This window comes from Rattus norvegicus, chromosome 1 (genome assembly GCF_036323735.1).
Source record: "Rattus norvegicus strain BN/NHsdMcwi chromosome 1, GRCr8, whole genome shotgun sequence".
Taxonomy (NCBI): domain Eukaryota; kingdom Metazoa; phylum Chordata; class Mammalia; order Rodentia; family Muridae; genus Rattus; species Rattus norvegicus.
Window position 1 is genome coordinate 193,665,144 of NC_086019.1, and position 24,413 is coordinate 193,689,556.

General features: G+C 47.1%; 1 protein-coding gene across 2 annotated transcripts in view; it reads left to right on the plus strand.

The window, feature by feature from the left end:
• Positions 1-24,413, plus strand: part of Ska2l1 (spindle and kinetochore associated complex subunit 2 like 1) — a 73,444-nt gene that overhangs the window by 8,122 nt on the left and 40,909 nt on the right. The window contains exon 3 of one of the 2 annotated variants that reach the window (XR_001836024.3): positions 1-2,535. The exons of the other annotated variant lie outside the window; for it this stretch is intronic. The gene's annotated coding sequence lies outside the window, so the exon portion shown is untranslated. Of the gene's footprint in view, positions 2,536-24,413 lie in introns of those variants that run through there. 2 annotated transcript variants of the gene reach the window in all.

The window sequence follows — 24,413 nt, forward strand, 5'->3', positions numbered from 1 at the left end:
GATCATGAACATGCATAGAGTGTCTAATGAGCTAAGGCCACACTTGTCGCTGATCCTGAGATGAATTCTGCACCATCGGTGTGTAAGCTTAGGTGGTGTATGCACACACCCACCTATAAGTTCAGAGCAAGGACAGGTAAAAGGAAGAGTTTTTGTCTGCTGCTGAAATCTGATATCAAACCATAACCCTTTCATAAGCAGGAAAGGCCGGAAGCCAGGAGAGCTCCCCAAAGAAGGTCAGTCTTGTGTTGAGATATGGGGCAGTGAAGAAGTGCTGCTATGGGAGCTCCGAACTCTAGCTGGCTGGTGGAGAATCTTGGTTATGGTGTGTGACTTTACATGAGTCAGGAAGAAGGAAAGCAAGAAGCTCCTTCTCTGTGCATCTCACTGGCCCGAGGAGACGGTCCCTGCTGTGGAAACAATTCCTATGCTGAAGCAATTATGTTGAGTAGAGTCTCTCTAGAGAGCTATTAGCAAAGGCAAGCCATTGCTCCCAGCAGAGGTGTGGGGCTAGATGATCCTCTGAGCCTCTCCTCTCTGCGCTTTTGCCCACTGATTAATACACAGGTTTGCCTTATGCACGCCTCTGTTGAAAGGCACCTTATTTATTATGTACTCTTTCACTGGTGCTGAACTCAAGGCCAGAGGCCTTATAACTTGTGCCTGAACAGAGCTTGTGCTTTTCTGTAAGTCGATTCAGAGTCTTGGTGCACCAGGAACATTAGAAAGTCTTTCAGCAGTACAGGGCGGGGGACAGGGTTGGGGACAGGCCTTCTCAACAGTCGAGTTGCCGTGAAAAATGCAGAAAAGTATATGTCTGACTAGCATGTGAAAGAACACCTAAGAAAGCTGCAGCAAGAGGACTGGCTATCACCTCACCAAGTCTCTGCCAGCTGTGCATGTGCTGGTAGCCCCAGAGTTCTCATTGTTTTGCACTTGAGTGCTATTAATTACGAATAAGTCTTGATTTTAAGGTTGCAAATTAATTATTGGGAGTAAATGAATTTGCAAACACAGACTCTATAAATAGTGAGGACCAACCACATGTTTTTTTTAGGGGGGGACCAGAAGAGACCTCAGGGTGAAAGCCATTCCTCCTTTCTGGGGGTGGAGGGTGAATTGCAACTAAATGAGTTACTAGCTACATAGGAGGACGCTCACTGAGCTGCAGCTTCTAGCACAATGAAACACTGTTGCAGCCACGAGAAGAACAAATTGCTGAGTATCTACTAATACAAAACATTGTGAAATGAAAATATTGTCTACCCGCTGGTCCTGCACTTGTTCGTGCAGTTACTCCAGATCAAACGTATTTGGGGGCTGGGAAGATGATTTAGCAGGTAGAGCATTTTCTACACGAGTTTGAAGACCCGAGTTTCTTCAAATCCCTAGGACCCACGTAAAGCTGGGGACAGTAGCACACATCTGTAACACCACAGTATGATGGGACAGGGACACAGGAGAATCCCCGGAAGCTCTTCAGCCAGTAAGTCTGGCATACATTGCAGTGAACAATAAGAATCCCGGGGCTGGTGAGATGACTCAGTGGATAAAGCTGCTAGCTGCCAGGTGGGATGACCTGAATTTGATCCCTGGAATCCACTCGGGGGAAGGAAGAGGACCAACTTCCGCAAGTTGTCCTCCGATCTTCACCTGTATACTGTGACACGTATATGCAGGCTTGCACAAGCCCCAAATGTGAAACAAATAAGAAGATTTTGTTTCAAGTAAAGCAGAAGGTAAGGACCAGCACCTGAGATGCTCTCTGTCCTCCCTCAAAAAATGCTCTGTGGTACATATGCTAACACACATCGTACACATATAAACATTTTGAAGGAAAAAAAAACCCTTGCAACTGCATTGAATATATGCACATATTGTTTTTTCTTGATATCCTCTAGACAACACAATGTAATATCTATCACTTATATTGCATTAGTCACTGTAAGCAATATAGGGATAAGTTATAATGTATGGAAGAAACATGCAGATTATATGCAAATTAGATGCCAGTAACTACCGAGGAGTAACTACAAGCTAGTACACACACACACACACACACACACACACACACACGCATGCACACACACACAGTAATACTTACTTGTGAGTAAAAAAAGAGCTTAATTAGGGTATGAGATGCAGACACACTTGGTTTATGGATAGAAGATTCCAGAAGACGTACTTTAATAAGGTACCATGTCTATGAATTGAAATAGCGGATGAATTCAACTGTATCCCTTCCCTCATTTGTGCTTTCAAAATTTGTTTCCCTTTTGTAACTAGGAAAACGTTATTTTTACAATGAATGTTTCCAGGATGCTTACTCTACATCAGGCACTATTCTAATGTGTGTGTGCATGTGTATAGACCCAGAACGGTCTCCTTTGTTGGTGTTTAGGCACCATCCTCCTCTGTATGAGGTGAGGTCTCTCCTGCCATTGAACTTTGTAAGTTCAAATCTCTGCATGTCCTGCCCAACTGTGGAATTATTAAAAATCTTGCAATAATAATTAAAAAAGAAAGAAAAATAAATCTCCAGGTCACCTAGCTTCTTTCCACAGACTCAGAATGCCCTGGCGGGGCCTGTTCCCTCTGACGCATCTTGCTGCCATTCTGAGACCAGGAATGTGGGGTGGAGTCCCTGGCCCAAATCCCCCTTTCTCAGAAGTGCTGAGTTCTTAGTCTTCCCAGCCAGGGCAGAATTCTTGGGATTTGGCCACAAGGCCAGGGCTAACAGATTCGGGCAGGAATTTTGTCTGTCTCCTTCTCTGTTTTTAGAAGAAATAAGCCCCTGTCTAAGCTGGATTGAGCCTAATATTATCTGGTTTTCTTCAATGCCTGAGCAAAAATCGCATGGCTACTCTTTGGCAGCGTGGCTGTCTGGGGAGTGTGCTGGTTGGGAGAGCATGCACTTTGCCCAGAGCTTGGTCCATTGTCAGCAAGGCCCAGGGCTGTGTGGGATGAACTTAGCAGATGTTGCCTTGTAGACAGGAAACAAGCTGCTTGTAATTTTGCTTCGGGGCAGTGAAGTGTTCTACATGCAACCTGGGTTTTCTAGTCGTAAACAAACGAACAAAAAAACCAACAATGGCCATAGGTGTTCGTGGGAGCTGAGTTCAGGCTTCACTCCTTTCCCAGTAGCATCCTTCCCTCGCCTCAGCCTCTTAGGATGAGGCTTGACAGGTCCGCATCTGCTTGGCTTTTTCCTTCTAGGCTACTGTTTGAACACTGTACTGTAGGAGGTACAGGCTGGGATGCTGGGTCGACTGGTCACGCCTGTCTTTAAGACTGGCTGCAGTATCGATCCTTCCTAGCCTGTGTGTCACACTGGACAGTTGGATCTAAAGGTTAAGACTTACTGCCTAAAAGAGTGTGTGTCATGAGATCGTCGATGGCTTAGCAAGTGCTTGCCCTGCACACACAAAGACCTAAGTGTTCAATGCCCAGTTCCTATGTTTAAAACTAGTTGAGCATGGTGGCCCACACTTGTAATCTCAGCTCGAAAGAGGCAAAGACAGTGGATCCCTGGGGCTTACTGGCTAGTCGGCAGTCAAATTGGTGAGATGTAGGTAAAAGTGAGAGTTATTTCCTCACAGAACAGGATGGATTATGAGGAACTGAAACTGACGACGTCCTCTGGCTTCTGCAGACACATATGTACTCACACCTGTATGCAGTCATGTACCTGCAAGCATACATGTGCGCGTGCATGCACACACACACGCACACACACATGCAAACAAATGCACATACACATGCACGCATGCACTCACGCGCGTGCACACACACAGGCCAGGGTCCAGCATTTAAGTCTCAGGTTGGACATCAGACTACAACCCTTCCTGCTGTCTTTAATGGCAAAGCCCCATGCTTGGAATGTTTTGACACCCAAGCAGAGAAAGGCGCCCCAAGTACCACACTGGATTGCAGCATCAATGAGTTTGGCTAGCGAGTAAAGCATCTCTACAGACAGAGAGGCAAGGTGGCCTCCCCGAATCACACTTGGCAGGATATTCTTTAAAGCACTAAAGCCGGCTTCCTTTGAACTCGGGGACCTTGGAGCTCCCAAGACCACAGGGCAGAATCCGGCACAGTTTTCAGTTCCTCTCTTCAAGGAGGATGATCTTCCGCCATCCTGTACATGCGCGAGTTATGTGGAAACTCACCAGAGAAGCCATGATCAGCTTTTCAACCCTCTCTTCCTCCCAACCCCCATTTCCTCCTTCCTCTGAGTGCTTAAGGTGATGTTGGGATCAGAGAGCACGTTACAACCCAGCTGGGGCTCTGGGAGGCTGACAACTTAATTAGCTCTCCTCCTTGGCCAGCTCAGTGGCTCTGCCTCATGCTCATTGGGCACAAGGGACCTGTCTGCCAAAGAATTCAGAGCAGCATCCAGTTGTACATCTAATGCTCTGCACATTAACAGGACAGCTATCACATGAGGCAGCAAACAGGCCCATCCCAGGACAAGGACAGGCCTGAGCTGCCTGCTTCTGCTAAGGTATGCAGAGCTAGCTGGGAGAGCCGCCTGTCTGGGCCAGCTGGGAGGTGAGGTACACAGGAATGCTGCTGAGCAGTGGTGGGTGCCCCAGGCTGCAGCACCTGCTGGGCTCAGCCCAGGTCAGGAGACTGAGGGCTGCAGGTGTACCTCCAGGGCTATGCAGCAGGATGAGGAGGAACCATGGGAAGGCCCTGGGACTAAAGTATCTCCTCATAGCCAGTAGCAGCAGACAGGAGGATTATGCAGAAAGATAAGGGCTCCCATGGACCCCTAGAAAGGACTTTGGTTTGTGCAATATTGCAGAAAAAAATTGCACAATCACACCTAGAGGGCCCTTCTCTAGAAAAGGAACAAATGCTGGAACTGACTTCCTGGTGGTTTAAGCAGGGATTTATCAGTGACTATATAGCTTAAGGTATATTATTCTACCTGAAAGTGAATTCACTCTCCTTTTACCTGTAAAGGAGGAAAATGGGAGGAAGGATCCTAAAAGCAAAAAGGAGAGGCTATCAGCTGGGCATGGACTTAACCAAGACCATAACAGGAGCAAACAGAAGGGCTTCCTGCCTGGGACCCCACCTGTCCTCAGGCAGCTTGGTGAGCACAGGCTGATGTGGGACTCCAGGTCCTGCAGAGGGGTAAAGACTACTTGTCTTTTTCAGAGACAAGTAGTGAAAACCCCTAAATGCACGGAATTCATGTTGAATTCAATGTCTTTACATACCACAGTATTCTACCTCAGGGTCGATCCCCATACTTCTTCATCCACTTTATAAAAGCCAGGTGTGATCCCAACACTGGGGAGGCTATAGGCAAGATGTCAGGAATTCAAGGTCATCCTTGGCTACATGAGAAGTCTGTGGTCAGCTAAGGAGAAAGGTTCCAGTATTAACTGAATTGATTTTAAAGTTTTTATTACATATTTACTCTCTCTCTCTCTCTCTCTCTCTCTCTCTCTCTCTCTCTCTCTCTCTCTCCCCCTCTGTGTGTGTGTGTGTGTGTGTGTCTGTGTGTGTGTGTGTGCGTGTGTGTGTGTGTGTGTTTGTGTGTGTGTGTGTGTGTGTGCACGTGCATCATGAATGGGCCACAGAATGCATACTGAAGGTCAGAGGACAATTTGTGGGATCCATTTCTCTCCTTCCACCATGTAGGTCCTGGGGTTGAACTTAAGGTGTCAGACTTGGCAGTAGGTGCCTTTATCTGCTGAGCCATCCTGCTGATTCTGAAATATCTTTTAATCCAGTTGATAGAACAAGGACTGGGCTTGCCAAAAATAGGTTTCCAAGGCCCACAAAGCACTCGACACAGATCTGTTCCCCACAAGGGACACCTACCACCAACTCTAGCTATGGATGGGGAACTGCATAGGGGCTCACTGCGCAGCTGGTTTCTTAGTGGCACAGAGCTCCCTGGGTCCTGACCTGTAAGAGGAGGCAGGGACTGGGATGGCGAGCAGGACCTCAGAGCTGCATTGTGACCATGAAGGCCACCCTGAGAAGAGGGGAGAAGGCCTTGTTAAATCTAGGAGCCACAGGTCAATCCTGCAAGTGGAGTTTGTGGTTTCTGGCTAAAGTAGGAAATGGCTACAAGAGCAAAGGGAGCCTTCTCTGCTGAGCGATCTCATCCCATTTCCCAGTCACAGCCATTACACACACACACACACACACACACACACACACACACACACACACACACACACGGCCCAGACAGCCTTCATCTAGAACATCTAGAAGCCAGGGCTATTCTGATAGAGACCCCAGCTGGCTTTGCCCTGAGGTCTGGGACCAGCTGGGAACCTACAGGCCTTGTTACTCACAATGTAGTTCTAGGCCCGGGGCCTAGTGACACTGGCAGGGACACTGAAGCAAGAGCCATGGAGGATGCCATGTCATGTGGTTTCCTGGACTAAAGGACCACTGTCAGGACGGCACTGCCTGAGGAAGGACACGTCTACTCAGGCTCAGGCCTGGGAGGATCCCAGAGGAGCCCTAGAGTCCTCTTGAGGTCCTGAGCAACACTCCTGGCAGCAAGCCAACCTGGCGGCCTCAGAGGCTTTCCAGAACATGACAGTATCAAACGTGCAGGTAAGAAGCAGGACGGTCCAGAGCGCAGGTGAACAATTCATGCTGTGGTAAACTGTGGGTTCCTCTGAGGAAGTGGCCCACGCTGGTGAGTCTCAGGCCCGGACCTGCTCATACTTAAATTACCTGAGATTATGGGGATTTTCTTTCCACTCTGTCCCAGAAAGGAGCACTCACCCAAAAACCTCAGCAGAGCAGAGTCACTGGCCTTGAATTTGGATAGAACAGGGTGTCACAGCCATAGCAGCTGTGCCCGCACACGCATGTGCAGAGGAGGGACGGCCCTAACCTGCCGCTGCAGTGTAATACGGTGTCCCTATATTATAGAAATGAAAGCAGAGGGAAAATGTCTCCTCACAGTGACGTGCAGGTCACAGTGTGAGGACTTTCCCCTCACATTCATGGCCTTGAACATTTGAAAATGATAGAGAAAAACAAACAATTAAAATTTACAGCTGAGTCTGCCTGTCTGGGAGGACCTGGCTTAGTGGGCAAAGCTGACCCAGCCGGGCTACAAAGGCAGGAAGAAAGGAGACACTGACAGAGCCGTCCACGAGGAGAGACCTCTCCCGTAGACCAGTGTGGCCCTGGGGGTCTCATACCAGTGTACCCAGCCCTGGAAAGGTACTGGGATACTTGAATGCTTCCAGGAGGATGCTGAAAGATGCTGGGGTCGGGGCTACACTGCAGACCAAGCTGACTCTCTGGGGATGAGGTCAGTCAAGGAAAGATGCTGTTAAAGGCTTGCTAAGTGAGCTTCATATGGTCCCAGGCCTGAGAACACCCAGGTTCAGCCAGAGGCTTAGAGATGGAGGAGAGGGGGCAGCATGGACAGTTCTTATGCTGTGTTGGGGACCAGCACAGACTACAGGATAGAGCAGCGACTCTTAGTCATCATCTGCTTGTAGATTTCACTAACCTTTGAAGGCTTGGGATGGATAGGGAGGTCCATCCATGGAACTTACCAGTTGGCTGTGCTCTGACACACTGGCCTCTGAGCCTGGTCAATGCTGCCTTTCTGTCAGCAGCACGCTGCCTTTCTGTCAGCAGCACGCTGCCTTTCTCCAGCATCTTTGCTGACTTGACCTCAGGTCAAGCTGTGTATTAGGTTTCTGTTGCTGATGTAATAGAAATCACACAAGCGTCAAGTATCTAAGATAGCAGTAGTTTACTGTCTGATGGCTCTGGAGGTCAGAAATGCTGACGTCAAACCGTGGCGAAGTCTACATTGCTTCTGGACCAGCGAGAGAGGGGGAGCTGGCACATTTACGCTCCGGGAGGTGTGTCTTTTCTTCCTTTTCTTCTCTAGTATCTAGAAGCTGACTGCCTCCCCTGTCTCACAGTCTCTTCCTCATGTCTTCTTATTTTGGGGCTCCTATGATTACATGGGGGCACATCAGCATGTTCTTTCCAGAAACGAGAGCCTTGGCCCCATCAACTAAGTCCCTCTTGCTATAGAAGGTCACATCTACAGATTGTGAGAATTCCACGTGGACATCTTTGAAATGCATTTCCCCATCTCCCACACACCCCGACAAGAGCCATGTGACCCACTGTGCAGCACTGCACCCATTTGACAGATGAGAACATGAATACCTAATCAGAGCCTGGCAAGTCCTAGACAACAGAGGTCACCTTGTATCTGGCACCATCTCTTGCAATCCCTGACTTCTCCCCTGCCTCCATGAAGCTCCAGATGACTGATTCGGGTCCCCCTAAAGGTAGTTGTCTCCACACACTTATATTGAAAGTTGCTGCTCACACAGAATAGTAGTCAGGCAGAGTAGTAGGCCCAGAAAGGCAGGCAAGGCACATTCCGGTTTCTCTAAGTTGGTAGCCATGATGCTTGGGCTTCTCAGGTAGGCTTGACTGGATCATTTCCCTCACACTCCAAACAATTTGAGCAGATGTTTCACCCCTGTGTAGTGTGTCTTATTGCTACCATCACCAGCTTTCTGTGTTGGTTATCTTGGTCTTTCCTTCTCAACTCAACATGAGGCCATAGAGCATATCCACTTCTCCTCACCAGAACGTCACAGTGTTTGTAGTGTTTGGGGGATTATAAAATACCAAGGGCTTCACAGAAACCCAAGGCAGACAGATCCTCCAAGCTGTAGCTGACTGTGTTGGTGCTTCTGTCCATTTCCTTCCACACATCCACATTCACTGAGATGGGATGGCAAGGGTACTGCTTCGTCTTATTGGTGTTTGGCCATGTGACTTGTTTAGGCCAATGGATGGAGAATGGATCTGACAGAAGCCATGTGTGAGCACTTCTGAGCGTAGTTACATGGGTGGCCTCCATTTCTTATTTTCTACATTTTTTTTAACCCCTGAGGAAAACACAAGATGATCCCTCAACATGTGTCTCAGAATGAAGGAAAAGGGGAGTGTAGCCACCTTAGAGCTCTGAATCTGAACAAGTTTGAAACTTTCATTGCAACAAAACAAGACTGGTGAATATTTTGTTACTGCAGCATAACTTTGCAAGTTCTGACCAATACTGATATCATTACCAGACATCTCAGGGCACATTCAATTTTCTTCCTCCCAAATGGAGACAGGGGTCCAAACAGGACCCTGAACCTGACACCTGAAAGATGTGTGATATCTTTTCTTAAAAAAATTATTAGTTTATTTGAAATATATTTATTTATGTGTCTGCATAGTTATGTGCACTTGAATGCAGGTACCCATGGATGTAGGAGGCATTGGATCTCATTGGGGCTGGAACTATAGGCAACTGTGAGCGCTCTGATGTGGCACAGGAGTAGTGCATGCTCTTAGCTACTGAGCCTTCTCTCCAGCATGCTTGCTCATTCATTCATTCATTCATTCATTCATTCACTTGTTTATGAGAAAATGATAAATTCTTTGAGAGAAAGCGCTCCTTATTTTTACTTTATTTATTTATTCATGGTTACTGTGTGCCTGTTTATGTGTGGGCTCATGCCTACCATGATATATATGTGGAGGTCAGAGGACGACTTGCAGGACTTGGTTCTCTTCTTCTACAGTGAGTTGTAGAGATTGAAGTTGGGTTCTCAGGCTTAGCAGCAAGCATCTTTACCAACTGAGCCATCTCACTGGTCTCACCTAGTCTCTTAAGTCAGAGGCTTGCATTGGGACTTGAGGCTTGTTGATTAAGCTAGGCCAGTTGGCCAGGGATCTGTTGGACTACTGGTACATGCCTCGTCTCCTTGTTTGCTGGGACTCAAATTCGGGTCCTTGTGCTTGCATAGTAGCCGCTTTACTGCCTGAGCTGCATCTCCTCAGCCCTGGATCAGATTCCTTCAGCAGATTAAACTTCCAGGTGCATGATTTTTGCACATTATGCTTTGAACTTGTTTGCTTTAAGGAAAGGCATGAAATTTCTGTAATAAAATTATCTCAGAAATCTGCACACAGATATTAATAGTAGTAATATTTACAGTCATGCCCAAAGTAGAAAGGGCACAAGTGTCTATCAACCGATAAACGAGATACTATTCAACCATTAAGTAAGTGGCATATTGATGCTGTTACACCATGAAGGACCACTGAAGATATGAGTGGAAATGATTAGTCAAAAATGACTCATACGGCATAGTTCTAGTAGAATTGGATGCCTCAAATATCTCAGTCCAGAGAGGTGGGGAGTATTAACAGATGGTTGAATTGCTGGGAGGCGACAGGGAGTGGAGAGGCTTTAGAGCAAGGGCTAATGGGCAGGGGCTGTCTCTGAGGGCAATCATAGTGTTTGAAGTTAGGAGTAATGTTACATAACTGTCTCAATGTACTAAAAGCCAGTGACGGTTGCAGCTGACTACTTTATGAGATGTACACATTTTAATGTAGGTTGTATATGGTGTAAAGAAAACCTATCTGAGGGGTGTTGGAAATGAGGAACCAGGAGAGGAACTGTTGGTTTACAGAAGGACCTGGCCAGCTCTTACGCTTTGATCTTGTAATAAATGTCTCTTCTCTTCTGCTGATGCCACAAGCCCAAGGAAAGAGAAAATTCCATATTGCTTAGCTCTAAGTAAATGGTTGGGAGTTTTTTTTTCAAAGATCAATTTATTTCAAACATTGAGAAGAAGAAGGGAGTAGTCGGGGGAAACTATACATGTACAAAAAGACAGAACTTGTCCTGGAAAGTGTATCTCGTGCTCATGGGCCCCAGGGCCTTCTGCTTAGCACTGTCTAGATTACTCAGCATGGAAGTCTTCATTTGGAAACTCTGAACACTTCTCATTTCTTTCCCTTTTGTACTGGGCCAGAGCCATAGCTGGGCAGAGCCCAGTAAGGATAGATGGAAGGGGATGAGTGGTCCTTTCAGGAGAGGTGGTCTTTCTGACCCTTGTTGGCCAGCCAAAGGCGCATGGGTAAGGGAGTAGATGGGATACACACAAAGACTCATGTCTTCCTTCCATGCTGCTCCATCAGAGGACCATCAGAGGAGAGGGCTGCCTCCCCACAAGGTAAATGCTCTGTGACAGCCAAGACAGCAGGAAATCCTTACATCCCCTGCTCCTCTCCATACCTCACCTGCAGCCTTCAGTTTCACCCAAGGGGTGTCTTAGCTGAGAGGAAGGAATGGTAAATATTCCTCTCTGTAGATCTTGAGATCAGACTGAGTAGGTGATTCACTCAGTGAAGCGCTCACCGTGTCAAGCATGGGGATCTGGGTGTGTCCAGAGTCCACCTAAAACAACTGGGCACAGTGGCACACACTTGTAATCCTAGTGCGGGAGAGGTAGATGCAGGCAGACACGGGGGCTCGCTCACTAGTCTGCCAGGCCAGCTTAGTCACTGGGCTCCAGGCAAATGAGAAACCTTGCCCCGCAAAAGAAAAACATAGAAGGAAATGAAAGCTAGATGGTGACAGATGGCATACATACAATTTGTCCTCTGCCTTTTACACATTCAAATATGTGTGCGTGCTTGTGTATGTACACAGACTCAGAGGTCTAACCGTGCTGGCCCTGTGCTAATTCTGTGGTTTGAGTCCTGGCCACAGGACAGAGGAGACTTGAGCTGATGAATGCAAGGGGCCCATGCATGCATGAGGTGACAATCACATAGGGTACTTCATTTTCCTGGCCAGTTTTCACTTCCCAAGGAGGAAGGAGGTATGGTGTTATCTAGAGAGAATTTAGAATGGGAAAGCTTTTTCTCCCGGCTTTAGAAGCTTGTTTACCAAGCCCTCCAGTTCCTGGCTTGAAAGGCTCAGCTAAAGACGTGAGGTGTTCTCAGAACAATCCAGGGCTCAGTCAATATTTATAGCCAGGGGCTTCGGCTCAGGTGGCTTCATGAGATTGTTTGAGCCCCCACTTAACCAGTGTACATTGATCATCCGCGGGAGGCCTTTGGCCTGCCGGGCCCTCTCCGTCTTTATTATACTGCGCAACCGGGACTACACTTGACTTTCAAAGGCTCGACTTGTGCCATTCAAAGGGGAAATTTCCACCTTCATTTTAAGCCCTATCTTGTTCTCCTGCAGTCTCTGAATAAATATTACTCAACAGCCGAAGTTACTTAAGCATCAATCATTTCTACTTCAAGGAGGAGGAAAAGAGAACAAAGATGTAATAGCACAAAAAGATTGAAACTTAACCTCCAGTGCTGGGTGGATTCCAAACTTGTTGAGATTAAAGAAGCCCCAGAGAGCTGATGTTACCTCAGGTTCACGGGTGTACTCTTTCTCTCAAGGATTACACTTGACAATGAAGCAAGGTACCCTGGAAACCCTGGGCAGGTGGATGGCTAGGCTGGTGTGCTAGTGTTTGCTCTCTCCCCTTGTGAGAAGTCTCCACAAAGTCTGTGTTCTTCTCCACATTGCACACACAGCGCGCGCGCACACACACACACACACACACACACACACACACACACACACACACACACACACACACACACACAGTGGTCTCTGGGCTACTTTCCACCATAGCGCCCTCCAATGCAATCTATCCCATCCTCTTAAGTCATCCCTTTTCTTCCTCTATACCAGTGGGTCAAGACTTCCTCAGGGGTCAAATGATCCATTCACAGGGGTCACCTAAGACCATCAGAAAACACAGATATTTACATTATGATTCATAGCAGTAGCAAAATTACAGCTGTGAGGTAGCAACAAAAATAATTCTATGGTTGGGGGTCACCACAACATGAGGAACTGTATTAAAGGGCTGCAACATGAGGAAAGTCAAGAACCACTGCTCTCTAATACCTTGAAAAAGAGTATAAAATGTCCTGTAGAGGACATTTGGTCTCTAAAGCAGCTACTTCCTCTCATCCCATGAACATTCAGTTTGGGACTCTGAGATGTCCAAGGGCTCCATAGGGCAGCCATGTTTTCCCACCTGTGCCTCAGATACTATTTTTCAACTCACCCGGGAATCCGGCTGAGCACATACATCTTGAACCCTACCTATCTCTACAGAATATAAATGTTCTACACACTCCCAAGTGGGTCTCCTGCCCTTTGACGTTGTGAGTCTGATATGACCACAGGAGTGGCATGAATTTGGAATTGGAAACAATCCTGATGGATCACGGGGTTTGGCCTCTGTGGTGCTATGCTTTTGAACACAGCTTTCTAGAAAGACAGTTTCTTGTCCACATATAAACACAAGGTTCCTAGATCACTCACAGAGCTATGCAATGATCTCTACAGCCAGTCAGTGTAGTAAACATATTTACAACCTCTCTACAGTCAGTCGGTGTTTACAACCCCAAAGGAACACTGTATCACCTTCCCTTCTTTTTGTTATGACAAAATGTCTAATGAGGAGCAACCTAATGGAGGAAGGGCTTATGCTGGCTATACCTGAAGACACCATGCATTGTGGTAGCCAGAAGTACAGGCTGATGGTCACGTTGTATCTGTACGCAGGGAACAGTGGTGGTTGGTGCTTAGTTCTCTTCTCCTTTTTATGCAGTCCAGCCCATGAAACATGCTGCCCATAATGAGCTCTTCCCACGTCACTGAATCTACCAGAAACTATCTCACAAGCATGCCCAGAGCTTTGTCCCTCGGTGATTTTAGATCCTAGCAGTAACGATCAATAGCAAACAGCATATTGCCCCCTTCACTCATAATGCTGCTCCCCAGCTTTAAGCAACTACCAGTCCATCTGTTGACATTTCCATATCAATTGAATCATGTAGCATGTGGCCACTTGCCTGGCTTCTTCCCCATGGTGCAATGTTTCTGGGGCTTCTGTGTTGACATTTATCAGTACATCATTTATTCTAGTAGTTGAATCACGTTAAACTGAATGGATGGGCCACTTTTAATTAACCCATTAGCTGATTGGACACTTGGGTTGTTTCTGTTATGGGGCTATTATGAATCAGGCTCCCGTGAGCATCCATGCATGATGTTTTGTGTGGATACTTGCTTTTATTTCTCCCAATTACATGTATGCACGTGGATCTGCCAGGTCCTGTGATAAGTCTACTGATGGCATTTTGAGAAACTGACAGATTGTTTTCTGGAGGGAGGGTACCATTTCCTGTTGCCCCCAGTGCATGGAGACGAGAACCTTCCTGCGTCCTTGGCAACACCTGATTTATTTTATTTTATTTTATTTTATTTTATTTTATTTTATTTTATTGTAATCACACAGTGGGTGTGAAGAGCTATTTCTCTGTAGTTTTGATTGACTTACATTTCTTTAATGAATGTTCACACCAAGTGCCTCCTGCAGTCATTGACCATCAGTGTGACATTTCCTGATTGTCTACACCGTTTAAGAAAGCATTAACCCCTATGAACTCCAGTGTCCTTGTGGATAAAGTGAAGGTAGTGACAAGGCGATTCAAGTGACTGCAGCGAAGAAGCCAGCTACCCCAATTGATTCTACCTCTCAGTTTGAGCCTATGGGATGCTGCAAGGGACAGCTATGGTACCTTTCTTCTCAAAAATCAAACCCAGAGTCCTGGACATTTGGTCTCCCCAGAGAAACTGAACATGGCGACTTGGGCTTCGCACACTGGTAGCCCCAGTCCCAGTCCCACAAAGTCCCTTGCTCCGCTTACATAAGTGTTCTGTAACATCAGTGCCAAAGACAACCTCCTCCTCCCGTTATGAATTACCTTATAGGTCTTTAGATCACAAGCCCAATGGTCTCACTGGCACCTAAATTAGCCAGGCATTCTGCCAAGGAGAGAGACTGGTTCCTGGAGATGTTGCTGGGCAGGAGTTTTGGAGGCAGCTTTCGTAAAACCCAAAGCACAATGGAATAGGAAGCTCCACCTTGTCTCCCATGTTAGATGGGGCGTCATGGCCAAGACTTTTACCCCCTCTCCATCTACCCCACAAGGATACCAGGCTCTTCTTGGCTAGCTTTCCAGATGGAAGTCCTGTCGATAGCCTGACGTGCCCCAGGCATGGCTTTGTCCCCACTTCAGGATGTCCACACTCAGTCTCACGCTCTCCGCAGGCTCAAGTTGAGATCAGCTTCTCCCAGTTTATAACTTCTGCCTTCTGATCGTCTCTTCACCCCACCAGTTCCTGTCTCATCTGACCGTCATCTTCTGTTCCTTTGCCCTCTCTAAAGCTGTGAGGATCAGCTTCTCTGCTCTAGCTACCATGGTTCCTCGCAAGAAGATGCTTTGGGTGATGCTCACACACTGGACAGTGGGTGACAGTGCGGAAGAACTAATTCATAGAACCACAGAAGGACAGGCTGTTCAGTGTCCAGGGCATTGATCACAAAGGGACGCAGAGCTCGAGGTTTCTGTTGATGGAGCTATTTCCCAATGTACTTGGAAGGGGAAACTTTGACATTCCTAATGAGCATGCGATTTATGGTGATTTAGGAAGAAGGTCGGGAGCTTTGGCTGGCTCATTGCGAGTCCTAAGACATCTCTATGGACATTGGTAACCAAGGTGGAGACCACAGGAAAGGCATTTAGATTTAGTGTCTAATGTTCCTTCTCCCCCAAACAGGCCACCTCCCTGCTCTGATCTTGGCTTTCTGGGTGTACTTTCTGTACAACGAATGTGCTTCTGGGCTACTACAGATCCACTAGGGGAGTCAGAGCACATTTGAATGCAGCAAATTCAAGCCAGATCTCCTCACCCCTTCTCCGTGAGCATCTTGTCACTATCATGTCTGAACTATTTGTCCTCATGACATAACTCTCTCTTGGCACTGCCTTTGAACGCTCCCCCTCATTCTTTGGTTGTTCACATCCAACAGAACCCATCCTTCACTGCCTGACACTCGACCATAGCTTCCCGATCCTCTCTGTGCTACTCTCAGACCTAATGGTCAAGTTCTGGCTCCAAGCCTTCCACCGTCTGCTATAGATCTTTAGTGTATTGCCACAAGCATTAAGATTCATCTTGTACCTATTCTTCCTTGAAGACCTACTGTGTTCTGGATTTAGCATGTTAGTTTAGTGAACTCTCAGGGGCTCATGGTCACATAGGGAGGACTATATGCCATAGTGCATTAGGGTCAGAAATGCAGTAAGAGAGAGGGAAAGGGGACCTGGAACCATCAACAAGGACACCCATTCTGTTTTGAAGGCCAAGGAAGACCCTAATACTGGCCAGATTAAGAGTCCTCAGCTACTTTGCAAGTGTATCCCTGGCCAGCCAGAACCCCAGCCTGGCCTGTTTACTTCTCACACTTCCCATGAAGAATCCACAGAGCATCCTGGCCTCCTCCAGAGTAGGCCAATGGCAGGCTTCTAAATGTTTCCACTCATTTTTCTTTCTCTTTCAGTTAATTCTCCTCTAGCTGTCAAACCCCTACTGAGTCTCCAGGAGCTGTGGAAACCCCACCTCCTCCCTGAAGCCTCTCCCAATTTCCAGATCCACACATAGCCCCTTTCTGTCGCTCTTGCAGGGCTCTAGTAAGGCCAAGCACAGCATACACAGCTCTGGCAGGTCTTGCCTTTCCTCTCCCCTCTTCATTGCTAAAATCTGTTAGATTACATTCCTAAGGCTAGTCGCCATTCCCTTGTCTGTCCACTTCCTCCTCCTGAGGCTGACCACTATGGTGTAGCTATCAAAGTATTGAAGTCCAGCAATCCTTCCCCCTTTGGCTGCCCTAATTAATATGCCCAATTAAAATTGAACACCTCATCCTAACTTGGATCCTCCTTTTCTTTTATAAATTGCCTATGGACCACATCTGTCTCCTCTCTCCCCAGAGGCAGTCTTTTGCCTCTCTGGGGAAAATCCCTCTTACCCCACTCCTTGGTGGTCCTCGCTTCTCCTTTGTCCTCCACTTCCTGTCTTTGTCTCTTGTTCCCTGCCCTTTGTCCCTCTGGGGCAAATAAATTTTTGTGCTGACAACTTGGGGTCTCTTGTCTTGTGCCAATACAGACTCCTCATTTTCAAGATGCTGTACCATACCCAGCTGTATGCATACATGTTCTTTGTCCCACTGGTGTCAGTGGACACTGAGTTTGCCCATCACTGAGAAAAAGTTACCACAGGGTCTCACAGGAAGGTTAAGATTGCGGTGAGCTGAGGAAGAGGCCCAGAAGAACCTTGGGTCCCAGCCCCACACACAGACCAGACACAGCACATAGCACATATGCTCTCACCTCACCTGCTCCCCGACCTGTCCTAGCCAAGTCACCTTCACCTCAAACCCACTCACTATAGGCCTGCAGCCAACACTTTCTGGCTCTGTCCATCTAAGTCTTTCCCACAGAAAGTCTGAATGAACACTCCAACACCCGGAAGGAAGGCTTGAATTTATTCTGGGACCAACACTCTCCGCCATTCTTCTTTACCAGGCTGTACCATTGTTCTTTCTCTCAACCCCCCTGGCAAGCCTTCACCTCCTAACCTAGGCTATTTGGACTGGCCAGCAGCCCGATGCATATGACCTCCGCTCTGGCCCTCCTCTTGCACTCCGGCCCTTCTTTTAGGCTTTGCTCGGGAGAAAGTTTACAAGGCTGTTTTCGTGGTTATCTTGATTGACATTTTCACTTTACATTGTGAGCCTTTCTGCTTCGAGTTCTGACGTAGTTGTGGGGGGGGGGAGGAGAGTTGGAAAGAGGTTTGTTGATGATGGTTATATTTTATTATGTGTGATGGTCATGGATCTGACAGGCAGTTCATCAAGCTAGAGGCTAGGGACACAAGGGGAGGGAGGACACCAAATACCATGAAGTCACAGTACAAAATATTTTTCAAAGGGACATCAAAGTCTTTTTTCCATGCTGTCTTGCCTTGACCCCATTTCACACTGGCAAAACACAAGCCGAAATTAAAATAAAAATCCCAGGCTGGCTCCATGTAGCCAGTTGGACTGTGCAGTTAATTCACAGACTCTGTTAACATCCCTAAATGCAAACATTCCAAGATTTATTTTCTTTGCTTATAATTTTTTTTTTGCCTTTCCACTGGTGGGCTGTTTATTTCTAATAATCTGGTAGGGAAAAAAACATTCGCTCATACCAGTGGAGGTCTTATATGCCAAGCTGCAAACCAGAGCACATTTTATTGTGGAATAAAACCCTTGGAAAACAGGCTCCAGGGGGGCCTGCTGACTGCGAGTTTACAGCGTAGTACAATTGACGCCATTATAATTAGTTCCCCTCAAAAGTCTTATTTTTCAGGGCAGAGACCTGAATCTTACTCTTTGCACACGAATATCTCTGGACTAGAGCAACAACATTATGGAGAGTGAGTCATAGTGCAGCCTTGGGCTTTAAAGACTAACGCAGATCCTATAAATCTAGCCCACATTCTTTTACTGGGAATGACTGACTTTTATGAAAACCGAGGACTGTAAATCAGAAAGCTAAATAGCTTACTTTGCGGCAGATAAATACAGATTTATGCAGTGACAAAGCCCCATGTTAACCCCTTCCTGGTGCCACAGAGGACTTGAGGGCTGTGGGTGCAGAGAGGGATGGGGCCTGCAGCTCTCCCTTTCTTCCTGGAGCCAGATGGGGAGGGCCCTGGACGAGAGGCAGTGTTAGCAGATGATGTTCTCTGGCCAAGGGTGCTTCCTACTGGCGCATCTCAGCGAGGCACAGGGCAGTCAGTATCTTGGCTCTGGTTACTCCTGGGCTCTATGCTAGAAAAGGTTCTGTGTGGGTGGTTGGGTGGGTGTCTCTTACAGCCTAGGCTTCCAAAATCCTTGTAAAGTCACTACTGCCTAACCCTCTTATCTGCAAATGGTACACTGTTAGGATTAAATTGGCAGTTACATACTAGTCTCTCTCCCCCCCAGCCCCTCTCTGTGTATATGTATATATATGTGTGTGTGTATGTGTGTACATGTGTATGTTTGTGTGTATATGTGTGTTTATGTTTGTGTATATATGTGTATGTTTATGTGTGTATGTGTATGTGTTTGTGTGTGTATATGTGTATGTGTATGTTTGTTCATGTGTGTGTTTGTATGTTTGTGTATTTTTGTGTATGTGTGTATGTGTGTACATGTATGTGTGTATGTGTGTGTATATGTGTATGTTTGTGTGTATATGTGTGTTTATGTTTGTGTGTATATGTGTATGTTTATGTGTGTATGTGTATGTGTTTGTGTGTGTGTATGTGTGTATGTGTATGTTTGTTCGTGTATGTATGTTTGTATGTTTGTGTATTTTTGTGTATGTGTGTATGTGTGTACATGTATGTGTGTGTATATGTGTATGTTTGTGTGTATATGTGTGTTTATGTTTGTGTGTATATGTGTATTTTTATGTGTGTATGTGTATGTGTGTGTATGTGTGTATATGTGTGTATGTGTGTATGTGTATTTTTATGTGTGTATGTGTATGTGTGTGTATGTGTGTATATGTGTGTATGTGTGTATGTGTGGTCTTGCCCCTCCACACATACACCATTTTTCTTTTCTCTATTTTCTTTATTTCTATTTTTCTTCACTGTATTCTGTCTTTCCCTCCCCCCCCTTCCTTCACTGGGGACCAAACCTACAAGGCAAGCAATCTAGGCTCCCAGATTCCTACTCAGCATTCCCTGCCCTCAGTCATTTTTATTTTGAAACAGGTCTCCTTAAACTGCTCGGTCATTGCTCTAATTCTCCTGCCTTAGTCTCCCTAGCAACTAGGATTACAGCCATGCCACCAGGTGGCGGGGCTCTGCATCTCTAAGGAGCCCAGGAAAGACGTGATGCTGTGGTGCTGGGACCATTTAAAGCTGTGCAGAGCTCACCGGAACCCACAGACAGAGCTCTCATCTTGTTTGTGCAACCTCTGGCTTCACTCATCCCACTGAAAGATCGATGCCTATGGATCTTCAAGTGCTCTGAGCCCCCACACTGCAGTGGCTGTCCAGGCTCCCTTGGCTGTACAGAGGGCCCTGTGGCTACCCTGTCTCTCTCTCTCTCTCTCTCTCTCTCTCTCTCTCTCTCTCTCTCTTTTCCCTGGGGTGCAGCCCTGGCCTGACTACCCAATTGGCCTGGTGCTTTTGTGTTTAAACAAGGCGCACCCTGTGTTGGCCTCTCAAACTTTAAAAGAATACTGAGACCTGGTGACCCTGGGAGGGAGGGAGAGGGCATTTATCATTTTTATGTGGCATTTCAAAGCAGGAGACTCCTTCTTGGCCAGGAGACAAAGGCCCGAGTGGGATTAATGGAGGAACCCTATTTAATCATTAACGCTTAATACTAAAGAGTTTAAAAGGGAGCAGTGGGCTCCTTGCTCAGCCCTTTGGTGCTAGGGATGCCCTGGGGGTCTGGTGGGATCAAGTTAGGTCCTGGCTCAAGAGGCTGAAGCTGGTATGGGAGCCCCAGGGGGTGGGCAGTGGTGGGTTTCACCCAAGTAATACTCACCCAAGTTGCTTACCTAGCTCTTCCATCAGCTCCCTCTGCCCTGTGGTGGTGACAGCACCCGTTCATTCTCTAGGCCAGACAGGAGATCCAAAAGGACAGACAGCCCAAAACTCAGTACACACCTGGTGACATGATGGCAGGCAAAGACCCCAAAGCCAGTTCCTCACCTGTGTCACAGCTACACTGACAGAGCATGTCACCAGACTTAGCCCCAGCAGGGACATGCTTGGCTCTGGTGTTCCTCTGCACCAGGGCCTTCGGTCCAGCTGCCTCCTATCCCAAGAATGGCAGCTCCCACTTTCTACCTCTGCCTCAGTTTACTCACTTGCACCTGAGATATGTGTTCCCAAGTGTCAGGACAGAAACACCAAGCAGCACCTGTGCAGAAGCCCACTTTCTCTCCAGGCCATTGGACCAAGAGGAGCTGAACACTTGGCAAACAGGGGTCAAGCCCTGTGTGCACCTAGTCGCCTTGTTCTACAGGCTCAGGTCCAAGAGAGAGTTTCTGGGTAGAACTGAATTGAATAGCAGGATAATATTTGCTGAGTTTCTGCTTATTTTTATTTGTGTGTGTGTGTGTGTGTGTGTGTGTGTGTGTGTGTGTGTGTGTTGTGTTATTGTAGTTTATCACCATAGCTACTGAAACTGGACATTAAACTGAGTTTATTGCAAACCGTGCATCCTGGGAGGTCCACACCTGATCAATCCAAAGGCCATTTTCAATTTAGAAAACACTATTCTTTGTCCCTGCCTACTCTGTTCCCCCTCTATGCTCTCCTGACTCTGGGGTTGGGTCTATCTAATTAACGCACTGCTAATCTCAATAGAATTGTGGGTGCCAGTCCTCCCACCCCCACTGGCTGATTTACCCATGTGACTGTGACTGTGTGAAGTTGGAGATGACCTGTTCTCATGGTTATAGAATGCCTGCTGTATTCTTGTTTGTAGCCACTTCCGCTGCAGAATATCCAGTTATGGTATTTTTAATCTATCTTTATCAATGCCTTTCTCAAGTCATTTGAGAAAACAAAGCAAATAGCTTTAAAAACTACACAATTACCCTGGTAGAACACAGCTTGGACAAAGGCCGTGGAGGCGATTTGTGGCAATCACAAAGAGGTGGTAGCTCTCACCAACTGGTTAAGGAATCTGCACCCATCTCTAGCTTGGAGCAGCTGGTCAAGTGGAAGTATACCTGCCCTGCAGGCCAGGCTGTGGTGGCATTTGTCACTCAGGAGTCACAGGAATATTCAGAACATAGGGTTGAGCAGGTGTGAATTCCACAAAGACACTCTATAGCAGAAGGGTAGGGGCCTGCCCCAGGTTGCCCAGAACACACACACACAGCTGACCTTTCTGCCTCCCTGTGGGAAAATTCCACAGTTGAAGATAAGATCAGGTTGTCAGGGCCTTGCAGGGGGCCTGGAACAGGGTAGAGAAACCCCAGACAGGGTTTACTCTGGAATTTCTGCCAAACCTGTTGAGAGGAGAGCCTCCTTGCACCCAGGGGGCAGGAGGCAAAGGATGTCTGTGAGAAACCTGACCTCCTGACTTGGGCCCAAGGAGTAGCCATCTCCCAGTCTCTCTCCCAGGACAGAACCAAGCAGCTATAGACAGTTTACCTTCAAGAGTGCTTTCCATATCCAGTTGCTGAGTGACTCTTAGAGATCTGGCTACCCTGCATGGGATACTCTCAGTAGGGAGGAGAGAGGGCTATGTTCTCTCTTGGCAGCCACACTGCCTGTCTCTTCACAGCCCTGCCTTTTTTATGACCCCTATTGCCTTCATAGTTCCCCATCTTTGCAGAGTGGTCCCGATGGTGCACCTACCCCGCAAGGATGGTAGGGAGAACGGCTAGTTACCAAGAAGGCGTGTCAGGAACCATCCACCTCGGCACTCAGTTGCTTGCTCTGTTCTAGTTCAGCTTTTCTTGGCACAGTAGAGTAAAACCAACAACGCAACAACAAAGAAGTCTGAATGCTGGAGGGTACCCAGCGCCACCCAAGTATGAGCCTCCTGAGGCTTATTTCTGATGGAGTCTTTGAGATGGTCTGATGGGCCCCTCTCAGACTCCTCAGCAAAGGCCCAGATCAGGGTTCTAGCAAATGACAGTGGAGAGATAACATTCCTGTCCCTCAAGAAGACTGCCCTGAAGCTCCCCAAAGACCACCCACACTACTCTGCAACTTACAAACATAATTTGATATCCATATTGCTTAAACAAGCTCTTATTAAATTCCAAACAACACTTGGGCTTCCTGCCCCCCACCCTGTCTCATCTCTGTCTGTCTGTCTGTCTGTCTATCTGTCTGCCTCTCTCTCTCTCCCTCTCCCTCTCCCTTCCTCTCTCTCTCTCTCTCTCTCTCTCTCTCTCTCTCTCTCTCTCTGTGTCTTTGTGTGTGTGCACGTGCATGCACACATGTGTGCGTGTGTAAAACAAAGGCCTTACACATTCTACATACTATGCAAAGGAATTCTGGTCTTGAAACCAGACTGGTCAATGGTCAACTAGAGCTGATTTGCTCGAGGCTTTCTTGAAAGTTCCCAAGTGTTCTTTAATTTTTTCGGATTTCAAATAGGAAGCTCTACTTATAAAATACCCCTTGGCTCACACTGGAACAGTTGGTCACCCCACTTAAGTTGCTGTATCATATTCTGTCCTCATTCTTTTCTGTCTCTCTTTTATTAGCAATGCATTCATTAGAAACTGTGTTCATGACTTAACTTTTCAAATAAACCTAACAATAACAGTATTATTAATGATAATATTGAAACACCTGCCTTACACAGCACGAAGTAAGAGTTCTCTTTCATCCAAGCTCTACTAAAGGAGAATTGGGCATTTGCAAATGAATGAGTGTGGTGGCTTAGTCCTGGGAATTCTTGCTGGCTTGGACACAAAGCTGCTAAGGTCTTTCTCCTCTAGATCAAAAACCTCATCACTACTCCTACCTTAGCCTCGCTATGATTCCTAAACGAGGGGGCCCACACTACAGCTTCTGGCCAGCTTGAACAGTCTCCAAGATGCACGTTAAAACCATATGGCTCAAACTTTAAACCCTGTTGGCTGCCAAGGCTGTGAGGGTCAGGCCTACCCATTCTCACAAGTCTAATAAACTTTCCAGGGATTCTTCTTGAGATGCTGACAGCTGACAGCTTTCCCCAATTTTAGTGAAGAGTTATCTGGAACTCACAGGGACGAGGATTATTCTGATGAGCAGTGAGCATTTCCCATTCTAAGAACTTGCTATGTGCTGGGTATGGTGTTCAATAAGTCATACGGTTCTCCCATTTCACCTTTTTTGCTCTGTTTTACAGTGCTGGGAATGGAGCCCAAAGTCTCCTGCATGCCAGGCAAGAACTCTACCACTGAGGACAACCCCAGGCCTTGTTTCATTTTGATGACAGTTTTAGAAATGAGGCTACTGGAGTTTAGGGGATGTTGAGTAACTTACAGAAGGTGGAGCAGCTAGTTAGTGAAAAAGCAGGAGATTAAGACTCTATTCCGGCTAGGGCTGTAGCTCAGAGTGCTCGCTCAGCCTGCACAGAGCCTTGGGCTCCATCCTCAGTATTCCATAAACCAGGCTTGTGTGCAGGTCTGAGTTTAGTCTCCAGTACTTGAGTGGGTACTCAGCATTTGTCAGATTTCACAAGTCTTTTTGTTCTGCACTCTTGAGGCTCAGGCACATGGGGACTCACTGATGCTAGAGGACCAAGTCCCAGAGACAAGAAAGTACCCTGTGTGCCTGCAGCCTTTAAACTGAGCCTCCAGTTTAAAGCCCCTTTATGAAGACCTTCTTCCTCTTCACTCCAGAGCCATGGTACTGGAAAGTCCGGTAAAGCACATACACAGAGCCACTAAAACAAGTCCCAGTGGCCCATCATGTCCCATCTTAGCCCAGCAGGCCTGCTGGCTCCCTTAGACATCACAGTGAAGCCTCATGTATTGTCTCTTCCCACTCTGTCTCTCCACTGACCTCTGTCCATTTTAGCTGGTGAAATCTAAAGGCTGGGATGAAGCCAGCTCTTCACTGGCTATGTCACTGTGGTGGTCATAGCAGTAACTTCTGAGGC